The sequence below is a fragment of the Parasteatoda tepidariorum genome, chromosome 12 (genome assembly GCF_982258835.1).
Source record: "Parasteatoda tepidariorum strain Cologne lab strain chromosome 12, Ptep-v5.0, whole genome shotgun sequence".
Lineage (NCBI taxonomy): Eukaryota > Metazoa > Arthropoda > Arachnida > Araneae > Theridiidae > Parasteatoda > Parasteatoda tepidariorum.
This window is the reverse complement of record NC_141766.1, coordinates 3,213,287-3,229,878: the sequence shown is the minus strand read 5'-3', so window position 1 is coordinate 3,229,878 and position 16,592 is coordinate 3,213,287. Positions and strand designations below refer to the sequence as shown.

At 29.3% G+C, this 16,592-nt stretch overlaps 1 protein-coding gene across 1 annotated transcript in view; it reads right to left on the bottom strand.

The window, feature by feature from the left end:
- LOC107449173 (uncharacterized) overlaps positions 1-8,800 on the bottom strand; it is a 39,227-nt gene extending 30,427 nt beyond the window's left edge. The window contains exon 1 of the mRNA XM_016064626.5: positions 8,586-8,800. The gene's annotated coding sequence lies outside the window, so the exon portion shown is untranslated. The remainder of the gene's footprint in view (positions 1-8,585) is intronic.
- Positions 8,801-16,592: the final 7,792 nt, after the last annotated feature.

The following is a 16,592-nucleotide window of genomic DNA, read 5'->3' as shown; positions in this document are numbered from 1 at the left end:
AAATGGAAAACGCTAGAAATCATCTTCTTAAACTTATACAAAGTAGGTATATTTCAGAAGAAATTTGTATGCTGAAAAAAGGTTTGCCACTGACTCCAAAAAGTAAGTTAAAATATTTCAATCCATTTTTAGATGAAAAAGGTTTAATTCGAGTTGGCGGTAGAATAACAAACTCAAACTTAAGTTTTAATCAAAAGCATCCTATTATTTTGCCAGCTAAAGAATAAGATAACTGAACTTATTTTTAATTATTATCATATTAAGAACTTTCATAATGGTCCGCAAGAGTTGCTAAATGCTGTTAGACAAATTTATTGGCCACTTAATGGCAGAAATGTAGCCTAGAAAAATTGTTCACAAATGCATTATTTGTTTTAAAGCAAATCCGTTAATTTCTCAACAAATAATGGGTGAGTTACCAAGTGAAAGAATAAATGTTAATTTTACATTTAATTGTTGTTCTATTGATTATTGTGGCCCATTTTTGATTAGATACAAAGGCCAACGTAAAGGCAACTATCACAAAATATACGTTTGTATTTTTGTCTGAACAGCAACGAAAGCAATCCATCTGGCGATAGTTAACGATTTAACCGCAGAAGCATGTATTGCTTGCTTAAAGAGGTTTTTTGCCCGACGAGGCAAACCACAAAAAATATTTAATGATAACGCTAAAAATTTCGTAAGTGCAAATTCCGAAATTAAACAATTAATGGATATTTTTATTAAACATAACAACATTTTAGCCAATTTTCTAGCAGAAGAAAATGTACAATGGAAATTTATTCCGCCTAGAGCACCAAATTTTAATGGTCTATCGGAAGCAGGAGTAAAATCCTTAAAATTTCATTTAAAGCGAACAATTGGAAATGCGACATTAACTTACGAAGAATTTTTAACCATTTTTACTCAGGTTGAGGGAATTTTAAATTCTCGCCCCCTAACACCATTAACTTCTAACATTGATGACTTAAATGTGTTAACTCCTCGTCATTTTCTTATAGGCCGACCAATAAATGCAATTATTGAGCCTAACTTATTAGATATAGATAATAATAGACTTAATTTATGACAAAAAACTACTCAAATGGTTCAAAATATATGGAAAAAGTTGACTAATAATTATCTGAGCACATTGATACAGAGAAACAAATGGATGTTTACAAAACAAAATGTTAAAATAGTAGATATGGTAGTACTCAAGGAAGAAAACCCTTACATGTAAATGGCTATTAGGTAGAATAAATGAAATATTTTGTGGAAAAGTTAACCGTGTAAGAGTTGTTTCAGTAAAAACAGAAAATGGTGTTTATAAAAGAGCAATTTCAAAAATTGCTGTCTTACCTATTGAGAATTAATGTTGTATAATTAGTATTTGGAAAACTGAAACTTTGTTTATTTGGTGTGTTTTTATAACTATTTGTGCATTTTATTAATTTAAATTTGATTATTATTTTTTGAAATTAATATTTCAACCCCGGCGGTTATGTTTGGTGTTGAATTACCGTTTGGCGAGATTGTATTGCGCCAGCCATCTTTCATCATAATGTAACCCTTTGATCTATTCACTCTTGTTCTTGTTGATTGAATTGTTAAGAGCGTATGGTCGCTCTCTAATGTAAGTTCATGTGTGAACTAATCAAATAATTTGTTAAATAAATATTTAATTATTATTATACAGTCCGCATTACCTTCAATTTTAACTATTGAGCTATCACGGGACCGGACAGATAGAGTGAAAGTATAGTAAGTGAAAAGATAGTAAGCATGTGATTTAAGAAGTAACAAAAACTTAAAATTAATATTAGAATAAAAATCGCTATTAAACACCTATTACCTTGTCAACAATATACTAACTGTTAAATTTTATTTACAAAATAAACTTTGTCTCGCTACTCTAACTAAATACAAACACTAACGTATGCACGTTGTAAAAAAGAACAAATAAAAATAAGTAGTCCCGCAGTGGACTGATCGTTTAGACACGGTTCCCAGCAGATCACCGAAGTCAAGCATCACTGGCTACGGTCAGTGTGCAGGTGCAGTTGCAGTTTTATATACGTTGCAGTTTTATATACTTAAGTAAAAGGTCCCGCAGTGGACTGATCGTCAAGACACGATCACAATAGAACACCGAAGTCAAGCATCACAGTGTGCGGGTGGGTGACCACTTTGATCAGTCTGCAAAGGGACCGAGGGTGTGCGGTATTGGTGGTCCTCGTTAAACTGTGCTACCGTAAAGTGCTCGACTTCGCGCGCAGGTCGTTGGGCTACCGAAGCGGGGGTGCCATCCCCACAGCAGAGGATCAAAATTGTGATGGCATGTCTTCGGATCATCCTCCGGGATGTTTCCCAAACTGTCGCCAATAGCCCATTGTGCAGCTCTAGTGCGATGTAAATTAACAGCAGCAACAGCAACAAATAAGTAAAGGCTTGCAAGAATAACTAATAGAAATAAGTCGAAGTTAAATCAGAACTGCCAAAAAAGCGAGTTCTTTCTAAATATATCATGTCGTCTTTTCTAACACTATATCTATAAATAACTAAAATAGATTTTCACTTCACCAAAATTGCTTGATATCATTAAAATTTTAAAAAATGCAACAGATTTGAATTCAGAAATTATATTATTTAGTTCTATTATTGAAAACAAAATTATGTGTTTGAAAATATCGCTACGCACACTAAGCAGCTGTAAACTTTCTATTCATGAAGGTAAGGATCTCAAAATTTATTTTTGCTTTTATTTGTATTTAAATCATCATCCATAAGAGTATGGAATAAAATTAGTTAAATAATTATTTTGACGAACCACTTAAAATGTTCACAACAACAGAGTATTTATTATAGCGGGGTTAAACTTTGCGTCACATTCTCTTGGCTTACATTCCAATAACAATAATTGTCAAGTCTTTCTTATTAAATTACTTTCGTAAAAATAAATGCTTTTTAACAATAATGTTAAAAACAAGAAGGCACTCCAATCCCTTAAGACAGTGTTTCCCAAAGTGTGGTACGCGTACCCCCAAGGGTACGGGAACAGTTTAGCGGGGGTACGCGTTCTTATGCGAAATATCTTGCAACAAACGAAAATTTCAAAAATTTTCATTTAAAAATAAAGTTGGCCATGAAAATTAACGATTACGAATTTTTCTATTGGCTATTTTTTGCAGAATTAACAGTTAATAATTACTGGTATCAACAGCCAGTTGTGATTTTTAACTTTAGTTCAATTTTTTTATAGTACGAAATACATTCATTTTTTTATTAGTGGTACACAGCGTTACGAAAAATTTAGAAAGGGTACACAAAAGTCATAAGTTTGGGAAACACTGCCTTAAGAGGAGAGAAAATTTTCACGACAAATTCTCCTTCATTACTAATTTAAAATTTATTTAAAGTGTAGAGTTCAAACAAACCTAGAGTAAGTCTCTTAATAATACACAAATGAAAATTATGAGATTAGGATTACGCAACGGAGAAGTTCTCTTCTAATGAAATAATTGAAACTTTCTCTAGGCTTGTTTAAAATTTTAAATTAGAAATGAATTGGAGATCTTGCGTGGTATGGCGTCCTCCAAAAGAAACCTCCTGAAGCAGCTAGTAGTTGGTCAATAAAGTCAGATACAATCAATCAGTGCCCTTTCTTTTTTCATAGAGTTCAAAACTAACTATTATGCATATTAGTTTATAGTAATTACAAAAATTAATATGTATTTTTTGATTAATGAGACACTAAAATCTATATAATGCGGAAAAAAACTTAATCTATATATATGACATAAATATCAATAAGAATTAAACAAATATAAATAATCACTACTTGAGTAGCAATAAGAATGGAATTTTTTCTCAGAGAATTCATTTAAATACTATTTTTTATTTTACTGGGCAAAGAAATATCAGCAAACTAATAGTTTGATGAGAATAATTTAATAATGTACGATATTGTTTACCTAATTTTCCTTCGATTGCACTAATATTCTAATATACTTTTATAAACTACAGATTGCATTTATTTTTTTACTTGTGTTTTCACGAAAATTTCTAGTAAGATTTTTGGCAAAATTCGGTCTTTTTTTCTGCGACAACCTTGTAACCCAAAAAATGATGGAAATGAATGACTAATTCAACGCCGCTATATCTTTCAAAAAATTTCGAAAATGAAAGACTATCATTCAGCAGCATTGTACCTTTCAAAAATTGCTAATGCCAAAAATCGGGTTTTCTATTGTCCGGAAAAAATCTAAAATACTGAGATTAGAACCTCCAGGGTTTCTTTTTAATTGTTCTGGTCCCAAATGGTCCCAAAATTGTAAGTTTTATCGTGCAGACGAAAATATTAGAAAAGGTTTTTAAAATACTCAAAAATTTATAACAGAAAAAGAAATTTTGAAAACGTTAAATTATAGCAAATTTGACAAAAAATTAAAATTTGCATTGTCCCAAAACTTTAAGGCACCGAATTAAAATTTCAATTAGAAATTTTATTGTTTCAAATTCTGATGTTGTTTTCAGAGTTATTTGTATACGTTATTTTTCCAAAAACAAATCTCTTTGTCAAGTCGAATTTAAAAAAAAAGAATAAGTAAATAAATAAACAATGGGGTGTGCATTGAAATTAACTAACAATGAGAGGTAAAACTTAATTTTATGTAATAAAACTAAAGTACAATTTTTTTAAATTATTATTTACCGTGTTATAAATTAGAATGCTACAGGTAGACTTCTTAAAAAAGGAAGAGGAAGGAATGAAAAATACTTTGATGCGCACTACGTAATCGATCCGAATGAAAATTCGAATAACAATATTAGTCCATTATAACGATAATACGTAATAGCAGATGAAATAGTTGTTTTAGGCAGCTTATCGTTATTAACAAATGACATAAAAATAAATAGCAATAAGAAGAAGATTAAAAAATGAAGCTTTGGTTTAAAATACGCATCTAGAGTAATTGTATTATGTAGCTGTACTTTATAAAAAGCAATGTTTTCTTTACCAATCAAGAGGATTTCAATCCTTCTAAAGGGTTTAATTGCACTTTTTGTTTAGGTGCTGCATAATAAACAATATTAATTATCTGCAATAGGAACAATATATTGCAAGATGAAATGAAGTGCAATACCTTTTGACGTCATTAATAACAGTGAATGTTGATTTTAATAATAAGTTGTTAAGTAGAAAAATAAGGGGTTCAAAATTTTTTTTAAATGCTCGGCAGAATTTCTAAAAATAGAAAAAGAATATTGTTTAGAAGAATATAACTTAGCCGCTTGTCCTCTACACATTGCTTTATAAAAATATGGGGTTAAAATTGTCCGGAGGAAACGGTGTTTGATTTTCCCTTTTTCGTATTAATGTCAGAAGAAAAATAAAAATGTTTTCAATTTAAATTTTTTTTATATATATAATATTGCTCCTTTAAAGAGCAGAAAAATGTATTTTCCTAAAAAAAATTTGTCGTAGTAGAGGAAGGCTTGCTATAGACATACTCGTTATAAATAATTTTCAACTCGTTTTAAACATACAAATTTTGTATCTCTAATTTTAGAAATCAGAATTTTGACATTAACTTGAACATTTGTGGTAATAGCGGAAGTAATATGTCGTTATATCGAGATTTTACTGTATTTTACTTTAAAAAACTATAGGTTCGAAAATATACAGCTTAAAAAGAAAGTAAGCATTCTCTGAAATGCATTTTACTTTTAAAATTTTAGAGGGTTCAAAATAGAAATGAGTTGATTAACCACAAGTGAGAATAAAAACTCAGAAAAAACCATGGAAATTGCTTCCTTTTCTTACAACTCCAGTGAAAAAAAAACATCGTTTATAAAAAATATATCAAATATAAAGCTTTATTTAAATAACTTATAACTGAAATACAGTTTAATTAATTCCTAATATATTTCATTAGATCTAAAATCGTAATATGTAAGAGTACAGTAGAACTTGATTTTAAAATCATATTGAGAACTGTAAAAATATGATAATATTTTATAAATACAATTAAAATTTTCAGGTATTTACAAATATCAAACCAAATATTGTTAATATGAAGAAATGAGTATAAATATGTATTAAAAATATGAATTTACATGTATATTAAATGGGTGATTCTCACGAAATATGACAATTTACAGTCTCTTGCTTTAAGATCTAATACTATACTACTAAAAGAACTTTTTTTTTAAAAAAATTTAATAAATAGCATTGCTGTTAGTATTTTAAAATGACCTTGGGGCATTGGCTACTTAGTATATTTAAAAAACTTTATTGAATTTCAAAATGTCATTTTCCTGGTATGTCACAAACAATATTTCCAATAATAACTAATTCAAAACATCCCATAAATTTTTCAATATCTAATTTTTTTTTTATCTCAACCGTTGTAAGCATTTCTAAAATATATGCAGAGGGTATTATTCACAAAAACTTTGCTGAAAAAAAATTTTTCTGTCAATAATTTGTTTGTCACGAGAAAATCTGTCATTTTCCTGGCTACTTTTATTTAGTGATTAATAACCAAAATAGATAGCGCCAGCAATCAATATCTTATGTTAATAAATTGATTAGAATACCATCCTATCTGAACATGTCTTATTGCATGAATAAAGTACCAACTTTCTGGTTCTAAACCTATTTCACAAAATTTTTCAAGGTGAGTTGGTTTTTATGTTGTCATTTTCCTGTCTTCTTGAAATCATTAAAAACATAAACTACATAGATTTACCTGAGTTATTTCAAGAAATCCTGTTGCTTTCTGCGGAATGTAAACATCTTAGATCGAAATGTTAAATTAAAGTTAAATGCTATATAATGGCAAATTGTCATTATCCTGGCTGTCATTTTCCTGGCTTATGAATGCCAGGACATTGAAACAGTTACCAGAAAATTTTTTAAACAGTTGAATATAAAGAGAGAAAGCAAATATTAACCTAATACCAAGTTTATGTAAGATTGTAATATGCTTGAATGTAATCAAAGTTAATTTTTTTTAATTTAATGATTGATTATTATACACAATTTTATACTGAACATATCAGCAACAAAAACATTTTTGATTTTTTCTACAGTGGATAAAGGAATTAATTTAAGCAATTCATGATCCATCTAACTCAAAGGCTTAAGTTGAGTTATTTACTATTAGCTTAAAATGACTGTTTTTTTAACTTCTAAGCTAATATGTAATTTTCCTGGCATTCAAAATGTCATGAATTTCTATTTTTTTTCTTTTTCTTTTTTTTTTTTTTTTTTTAGCAAATGTCAATAAACTACACTGCTGTCTGTAAGTTATTAATAAATGTAACTAAATAAATATACAAAAATGAAGACTTTAAATTTGAAGAAATTTTTTGTTCCGAATTGTCATATTTTCAAAGAATCACCCAAATATGAATTTATAATGAAATAAATGTATATAGTTTCACTAGTTGAGAAAAATCTTAACGGAGAACCTAATATTTATTTTAAAAAAAATATTTGTAAAAGTAATCAGAAACACAAATAATTCTGTAGGCAACTATTCAATCTATATTATTATTTTTTTCAATGGAATGTGCAGTAAAATAAAAATAATGAGTACACAGATATAAATGTCTCTTTTTCCTCTAGGAAAATAAAGTTGACATAAATTTCATTTAAATATAAAAAGTTATATTAAAATTCTGCTTAAAACTAAAATAAAGAATATAAAAATAGTAAATGAGAAAAATTTAACTTTCTCGTACTATATCAGCTTTTACTTGTTTAATTTTAAACTAGTAACTATTACATCTGTCCCTGAACAATGGATTGGTTAATTTTTATTTCTTTCATTTTTTTTCTTTCGTTATCGTCATTATTTTTTGCAGTGTCCTGGAAAAAATCCAATTCAGTTTTAAATTATTTGAATTAAAAACATATAAATGAATTAAACGTATTAATGAATTTTTATTGACAATAAACAAAATAATTTATATTAGAAGATAAATTTAATCCAAACTTTGCAATATTTTTAATGACTTGAAAAGAGGTATTGGCGTTTAAACTAAGTGGATATTTTCTTATGTTAGCTACCATTTTATTTTGAAAAGGTCACAACTTTAGACGATTTAAGCTCGATACCTATATCATTATAATATTAGGATGGGTAAGAATATTTTATTCCTCCCTTATAAATGCTAATAATAAAACAATTGTGTGGCCATTATTTATCATTTTTTAAAAAAGAAACAGAGCTGTAAATACGGCACAAATCGGTTAGTTTAGCAAAAACGTTGTTTATTTCACTAAAAAGCTCAAGAAAAAATAAACAAACGAATTACAATTTGAAAGGCTCTTTAATAAGTTATGAAGAAAAAAAATTATTTATAAGACTGAAAATCATTCCACCTGTCGTCCATTTATTCTCGAGAACCACCTGTACACCTTAGCTTAACAGACGGACAACTAGTGCCGTCTATCGGATACTTATGAAAATTTTCGAATTTTTAATGTTTAAAACAGTGATAAATTTTTATAAGATCGAAAACAGTAAAGTAAGAAAATGTGACATTTAAAATAAAATCAAAAAATTTAAAAAAGAATCAGTCATACTTACCGTAAAAAGGAGATTTTAAAATTTTTTATTATTTCTCTGAGCATTGATGGAAATATGCTTGAAATGTATCATTGTAGATAGTTTGTGAAACATTTCTAAAATTTTGAAGGGGTAAAATGGACAAAAACTCTTCCGTATGAACCTTTTCGTTCTTTTTCGTAGCTTCTGTCACTAAGTCAGTCTGTTATGCAGTTCATGTTTTGTGGGGGCGCCACAATGCAATCGGAGGGACGAAGCGCCAAATTAATCCTTTGATTTCGATCGGCTTTTTCCGATTCAATTAAAGGGTTTAGAAAGAGCAATAAAAATTATTTCGATACTATTATAGATCTTACGATGGGCACCCACGACGGGGTCAAAAGGTTGAACTTGTGCACCGTAACGATCCAAAAAATTGTGTTTATGTGAAAATATTCATTTGTTTTTAGAATAATTTAAGGCATTTTTTTAAAAATCTTCACATAAAAAAAGGGTATATAAATCACAAGCATAAGGATGGACATTTTTCGAATATTTTATAATAATTTGTAACGACAGATTATTTAATTGGAAATATATGTAATTTAAAACTCGTTTCATAATAAAATATGGATGTCATATGTTCGGAAATTATTTTTCTAGATATGTTCATATATGTCTAGAAATATTAACAACTTAAAAAAAAAAATATTTGATCTTAACGTTATAAAGGTAAAAGCGTATATAGCGCTAACACTTTTAGATTAGACACTTTTTTTTTTTTTTTTTTGAAAAATTGTAATGCTGGATTTATTCTATTGTTGTTTCACGTCAAAATTTGAGCTTTCTAGTCACCGAAAATACTAATTACTTATTCTAATTACCGTTGTTTGAAATTACTTATAGAAATTTATTACAAAAATATTATTTACTCGCAGTTGAGTTAGATACGCAGACGCAAAAGTAACTTACACGCAAAAATAAATAAATAAATAAGTAAATAAAATGAAAAAAAATTTATTTGTCTCTTTTTTTAAAAATAAAATTTTTTTTTACGAAATATAAACTTGTAAATTTAACAAAGTATTTTCAGTTCTTAAAAGTTCTATAAATACAATAAAAAAGGGAAAAAAAAGATCCACTGTCACCTGCAGAAATGTTTTCAACGTTGTTCCAAGGCTATAATTCATTTAAAATACTGGTAAAATAAATCTTTTTTTCTTCTTATTTCTAAAAACTCTTTTTACATGCGCCCATCAGAAATTCTTACAATGGTTCAGCGATCAGTGAGTGGGTGAGTAACTACTTCGATCAGCCTGTGAAGGGATTGAGGATGTGTGGTATCGGTCCTCGTTAAACTGTTTTATCGCACAATACTCAACTTCGCGGAGTGCAGGCTTTCGAACTACCAAAGAAGGGGAAGCCATTCCTTTTACAAAGGATTAAAATTGTGATTACATGTCTTAGGATCATCATCAGGGATGCTTCCCAAATCGAGGACAATAGTCCATTGCGCAGTTCTAGTGCGACGCAAATAAATCACTACTACTACAACTACTACTACGAAATGTACTGTTATATTTAAAAATAATAATAATTACAAAGATACTTGCTACGTGTTATATTGAATATACCACGAATTGAGCGCAAAAGTTCCATTTTTAAATTTGATGATTTAAATAACATTTTTTTTTCTTCTTTTTTCTATTCAGCATATAGCAAACAAACTTTTAAAGAATATTAAAAATTATAGAACTCTTGAACTTAAGGGGGATATATATATATATATATATATATATATATATATATATATATATATATATATATATATATATATATAGCTGCAAATATATGGAACACTCATAAAATAAGTTATTAAAAATATAGAGAAAACTTGGAAAATAATGTAATAAAGATTAATGAAAAGAGAAGAAGAAAAACTATTAAAAAAATATTTTTAAAAATATTCCAAATAATTTATGTAGAAAGCTTTTACTTGCACTAGAGCTGCACAATGGACTATGGGCAACCAATGATCCTAAGACATGTCATCACAATTTTGATCCCCTGCAGAGGGGATTGGCTAACCCGCTTCGGTAGCCCAACAACTTGAGCGCGAATTTGAGCACTTTATGGTAGAACAATTTATCGAAGGCCGATACCTCACACCCTCGGTCTATTCGTAGACATTCGAGTGGTCATCCACTCGCTCACTGACCACAGTCAGTGATTCTTGACTTAGGTGATCCACTGGGAATCTTGCTTTACGATCAATCCACTGTTACTTCAGGATCAAATGAATGACGCATTCAAAAAATTATTAAAAAAAATAGTTAAATAACGAACTCTATGTTTAACACTGGTTAGCATATTATTTTAATGATTTTTTAAGCTGGTTAGCTCTGTATATGATCTGGGCTTTACAGGATTTTGACTAAATGTGTACTTTTAGAAAATTTGACGCCAACATTTAAATATGAAACCAGTTTGAAATTAATGTCTAGTTGGAAAAAATTGTAAAATATTCGCAAAAGATCTACCCTTATGTTATGCCCTTTATCTGCTCTGGACTTATTTTTTAAAGAAATATATCTACGAATATCTCTAAGTATATATAGGTATTTTTTGGGAAATATGACACCAAACCAATATTTTAAGATGAAGATAGTTTCAAATTAATCCTGTGTTGCAAAATGTAAAAAAAATTCGTAATTCACCCAATCTTTAGTCAGCACTAAGTATTACCTAGATTTTTAGAGTTTTGAACTCTATGTTTTTTTTTTTTTTTTTTTTTTTTTAATATTTCTATAAATATTTCTGTACATATAAGTGTGAAAAATATGGTGTCCTTATTTCAATTTGGGCTCGCGTTCTGCGATAATCACTTCATCGACGCTACTTCATCGACAAGGCTATTTCATCTACTGGCCATTTCGTCGACAGGGTCATTTTATCCACAGGGATGTTTAGTCGATAAGGTCATTTCATAGACAGGGTCATTTCGTCGACAGGGTCATTTCATCTACAGGGTTATTTTGACAACAGGGTCATTTCGTCGACAGGGTCATTTCGTCGACAGGTTCTTCCGCTGACAGGGTCATTTTGCAGACAAAGTAATATCGTAGGTAAAGTCATTCATAATTTTGAAACTATTTTTGAGATTTGTTTTATATTATGTCATTTGCACTTCTTTATAATTTAGTGTATTTTTTTTTTTTGTAAGTTTTTTAAACCTACTCTGAAACAAAATTTTTATAGTATGTTGTAGTTGCCAGAAATGAAGCCTTTTTTCCGAAAATTGACTTTTGGTTTACATCACGTTGCAAAAATGAAACCTATTTTACATTTGATTTTCTAGTTGTATTTTACGCATTTTCAGATGTATTCTACAGATTTATTTCCAAGATTAATTTTTAATCTGCTGTATTGAAAATTAGCATCGCAAAAGCGATTGCATTAATTATTGTGAATGAATCTTGATAAAACAAGTGAATGAAGGGGGAAAATAGCAAGGGAAAAAAAAAAAAAAACAGTAGTAGTGGTTACAAAAAATTTAATCAGAAAAGCACACAAATCTCTTCGTTAATTAGCTAGTAAAATTACTTCTTATTTATTACTTCCTATTCCTATGTTCAAATATTTATTTTTTCAAGTAGAGTTGATTTTTTTTTTTTCATATGCAAGTAATCATTCATTTTGTTACAATTGAAAAGATGAAATATATAATTAACGAAATTTTCTTACATAAAATTTCAGTAATTATATATTTCATCGTTTTTTTTTTTTCTAAAAAAAATATCAATTTATAAACGAAAAAAAAAAAACTAAGTGAGTGAGAGGCTATTATTAAGGATGGTGAGCGAAGTGAGCAGGACGCGAAACTTAAGATTATAAAAATCTTGAAAAAAATGCATGTTGGGAAAAATAAGATGAAAATCCAAAGACGCTGGCAAGAATTCAAAGAAGCTGTTAGAAATAAGATGAAAATGCAAATTAAAGACGCTGAATAAAAGATTTAAAATTGCAATTAAATTAAATATTAAAAAAAAAATTTCCACCATAAAAACCTAGTTTTTTTCTTCTTTTTTCTATTTAAAAATGCTGTGTTTTGTCTTGTAACCACATAAAAAAATATGTCATAGTTTTTCCCTCTTGCCAAAATAGAAAATTTTTGATTGATGAAGTATCAGAAATATTCTATTTGTCAATTCTAACCCCATGTAAATACTCCCTTATTTGTTTCGAAACCACATTTTTTGAAATTTACTCGCAATATGCGATATGAATCAGTTTACTTATGCATAGATAATTAAATAAGGCCTATGATTATTTACATTGCTATTGGAACTACCCTGAAGTCTATGGTTTTGCTAAAGCATAATTAAAATAATTTTAAAGCTAAGAATTGGGCTTCCCCCCTCGAAATAGTCTCTAAATTTTCATTGTAATATATTTTAATTACTTTTAATTCTTACGATATCATATTTTATTCATTTGATTCGATATTAAAATTAATTTGATTGTTAATTTCACACTGGAACCACAATGGGCTGTTGACAACGGTCAGGATATCGAGTTTAGTAGTGATCTGAAGACAATCCTTACCTATCCTCAAAACAAGTGTTGCTCTATTACAATTGAGATATTGAAAAGTAGAGCTTGATACTGTTCTCGGTTAAATGCTTCTCAACTACTTATAAATTTATTTGAAGAACAAAATTAAAATATAATTTTCCGTTATAAAATTATATCATTGTTCTCTAATTTAGGATCTATTATTTTACCGATTCATGAATTCATTTATTTCCGTGTTCTTTTCTCCCTTCATTCACTTGCTATATCGAAAATCATTTTCAGCAGTTATAGCTATTGCCTTTGCGATGCTAATCCATAATAATGCACTCACTTTAAAATTAAACATGTTATCTGAGAAATAAATACTTGAAAAATACAACTAGAACACACAAAAGTTTCGTTTTTTTAACTGGATATACAGCTAAAGGAGAGATCTATCAATAAAAATATAAAAAACGCTTCTTTTATTACTATTGTAGCAGGGTAAAAACGCTCTGCTTTAGTATAAATATTATATAACAGTATTTTTCAAATTAATAAGTCCCGCAGTGGACTGATCGTTAAGACACGGTTCCCAGCAGATCACCGAAGTCAAGCATCACTGGCTACGGTCAGTGTGCGGGTGGGTGACCACTTGGATCAGCCTGCGTAGAGACCGAGGGTGTGCGGTATGGGTCCTCGTTAAACTGTTCTACCGTAAAGTGCTCGACTTCGCGTGCAGGTCGTCGGGCTACCGAAGCGGGGGTGCCATCCCCACTGCAGAGGATCAAAATTGCGATGGCATGTCTTCGGATCATCCTCAGGGATGTTTCCCAGACCGTCGCCAATAGCCCATTGTGCAGCTCTAGTGCGACGTAAATGAACAACAACAACAACAAATCAAATTAATAATAAAAATATCTAGGGTAAAAATACACTAAATTATGACGAAAAGCAATCAATCGCTAAAAATAGTTTCATAATTACGCATTACCCTGTCAACGAAGTGATCATATCGACAAAATGACTACGTCCACGAAAGGACTTTGTCAATAAAACGAGCCTGTCAACGGAACAATCCTGGCGACTAAATGGCCCTATCGACGAAATGATCTTGTCAATGAAATGATCCTTTCGATGAAATGACCCTGTCGACGAAATGACCCTGTGGTCGAAATGACCTTGTCGACGAAATGACCTAGTCTTTGAAATGATCTGTTAATGAAGTGGTGTCGAGGAAATGTCCTGTCAATGAAGTGATTGTCGATTAAATGAACCAAAACCCAGACTATTTTAGGTTAATATTAAGGAGAGATTTAGGGCCTCATATGTATGCAGTATATAAGCAACTATTTCTCCCTTTTAACGCTTTAAAACGCAATTAGAAATCTATGCATACATACTTACATATTATGCCACATTGTGGGCTCTCCAATTTGTGTATAATTATTTCCTTTGGTATGGTAGTATAATATAATATAATCTATTACTTGACCGAATTTGAATATTAAAGGTTAAAAGGGGAGATATAAGGCCATATATATATGTATGATATATAAAAGCAACTATTTCTCCATTTTAACTTTAATTAATGCACTTCCAAATGTATACATAAATATTTTGCCACGTTGTGGGCTTCCTGATTTGTCTATAATGATTTCTTTTTATATGAAACTATAGTATGATATAATATAATACCTGGCCAAGTTTGAATATTATAGGTTAATATATTAAAGGCAGATATAGGACAAAGTATATGAACATCAATTTCTCCATTTTAACGCTTAAAAACGAAATATATGCATACATACTTATACCACATTGTTGGCTCTCTAATTTGTGTATAAATATTTCCTTTGGTGTGGTAGTACATATAATATAATGCTTTATAATATTCTGTTATTATCAAGAGTCTTTTTTTTTAATTTTTGGACTAAGCAAAATGATGATTTGGAAGGTAGTCGAATAATTCAGTTATATAATTTTACTTAATTTTGTTGTGAAGATAAGCGTGGTGTCTCATAGGATAGAGCGTTCGCCTTCCAATGAGGTGAACCGGGTTCTACTCCCAGCGATGACAGTGATTCGAATTCCTCACCCTGCTTGCACTGACCACAATGCTGCCGTAAAAATATCCTCAGTGGTAGATGGATCATGGGTTAGAGCCCACTTGTGGTCAGACTAACCGTGGACGTTTTTCGTGGTCGTGGTTTTTCTCTCCATGTAAGGCAAATGCTGGTTAGTTACCTCAAAAAGTCTTCCACGATAGCGAATTCCCCCAATACTTGATCCAGGAGTTCGCTTGTCTTCTGGATTGGGTTCAAAATTACAAGGCTAGTGAGTTGAACGTTAGTAGTCGTAAACCCCAAAAAATAAAATAAAATGTTGTAAAGCTGTAAAATATTGAACAATAGTTTTATAATGTTTTCGTCGGATTATTTACTTAGCAATACAGAAATACTAAATAAAAAAGTATATCATCGAGTTCTGTTTATACCATCCATTTTCCTCCTTCTTACCCCAGAGTATATTTTGTGTCCAGCTATCAATGAATTTTTTTTTTATTATAACTAAGAAAAAATACGCGAGTTGATATGCATCAATTGTTTAAAATTAGTGTAAAATCAATAATGTTTAAATTTATAGTTTAAAATGTTTAACTAATTCAAGAATGTTTTAAATTATCAAATTGAAAATCAATAACAATTTATTAACATTCTTTTAAGGTTCCTTTAATCCCCCTTGGGCTTTCAATCCGACCCTACCTAAAATAAAAGGCCAGAAGTATATCTTTTTATGCTTTTTTAAATATTCATACAAAAATCACCTTTTCTCCATAAAGGTGATTTATTGTTAATTTAAAACTTAATTTTAATTGTAATGGATTCAGAATATAAAATGTTGGAATATTTTCAATAATGTGAAATTGTTATATAAAAAAAGTTTTTCATAAATTTATGACAAAATGAAATGGGTTTATTAACATTTACTGATTATTAATTACATTTTTTGTTCTATATTATTAAACCGTGTTTATTTTTGTATTCGCTATAATGATATGTTAAAGTTCCATAAATTTTTTACGTGAACATTTCTGCTTTATTTTACTTCTACAGAAAATCTCTCGAAAAAAAGTGTAAAGATCGATAAATATGCATCCTTATTACTTTATTTATATGTAATTTTTGTTTTCATTTATGTTATTATTCTTAATAACCCTTTGGGGATACTAATATCTTTAGAGCATTTAAAGTCCAGTGGGGTGCAGAAAATATCCTCATGCCTCTGAAAAAAAGGGAGACATTATATATCTTGAGGAGGGGGGGGGGAGAACAATGATAAATAAATAAATTTATAAGTAAAAAAAATTAAAAGAAAAAGGAAACATTTGAACTATAAATTAAAAGAAAACATTTGAACTATATACAAACGTAAAAATTTAAATTCATTTTTATGTAAATGTATGCGAAAATTATAATTTTGGAAAAATTTTAA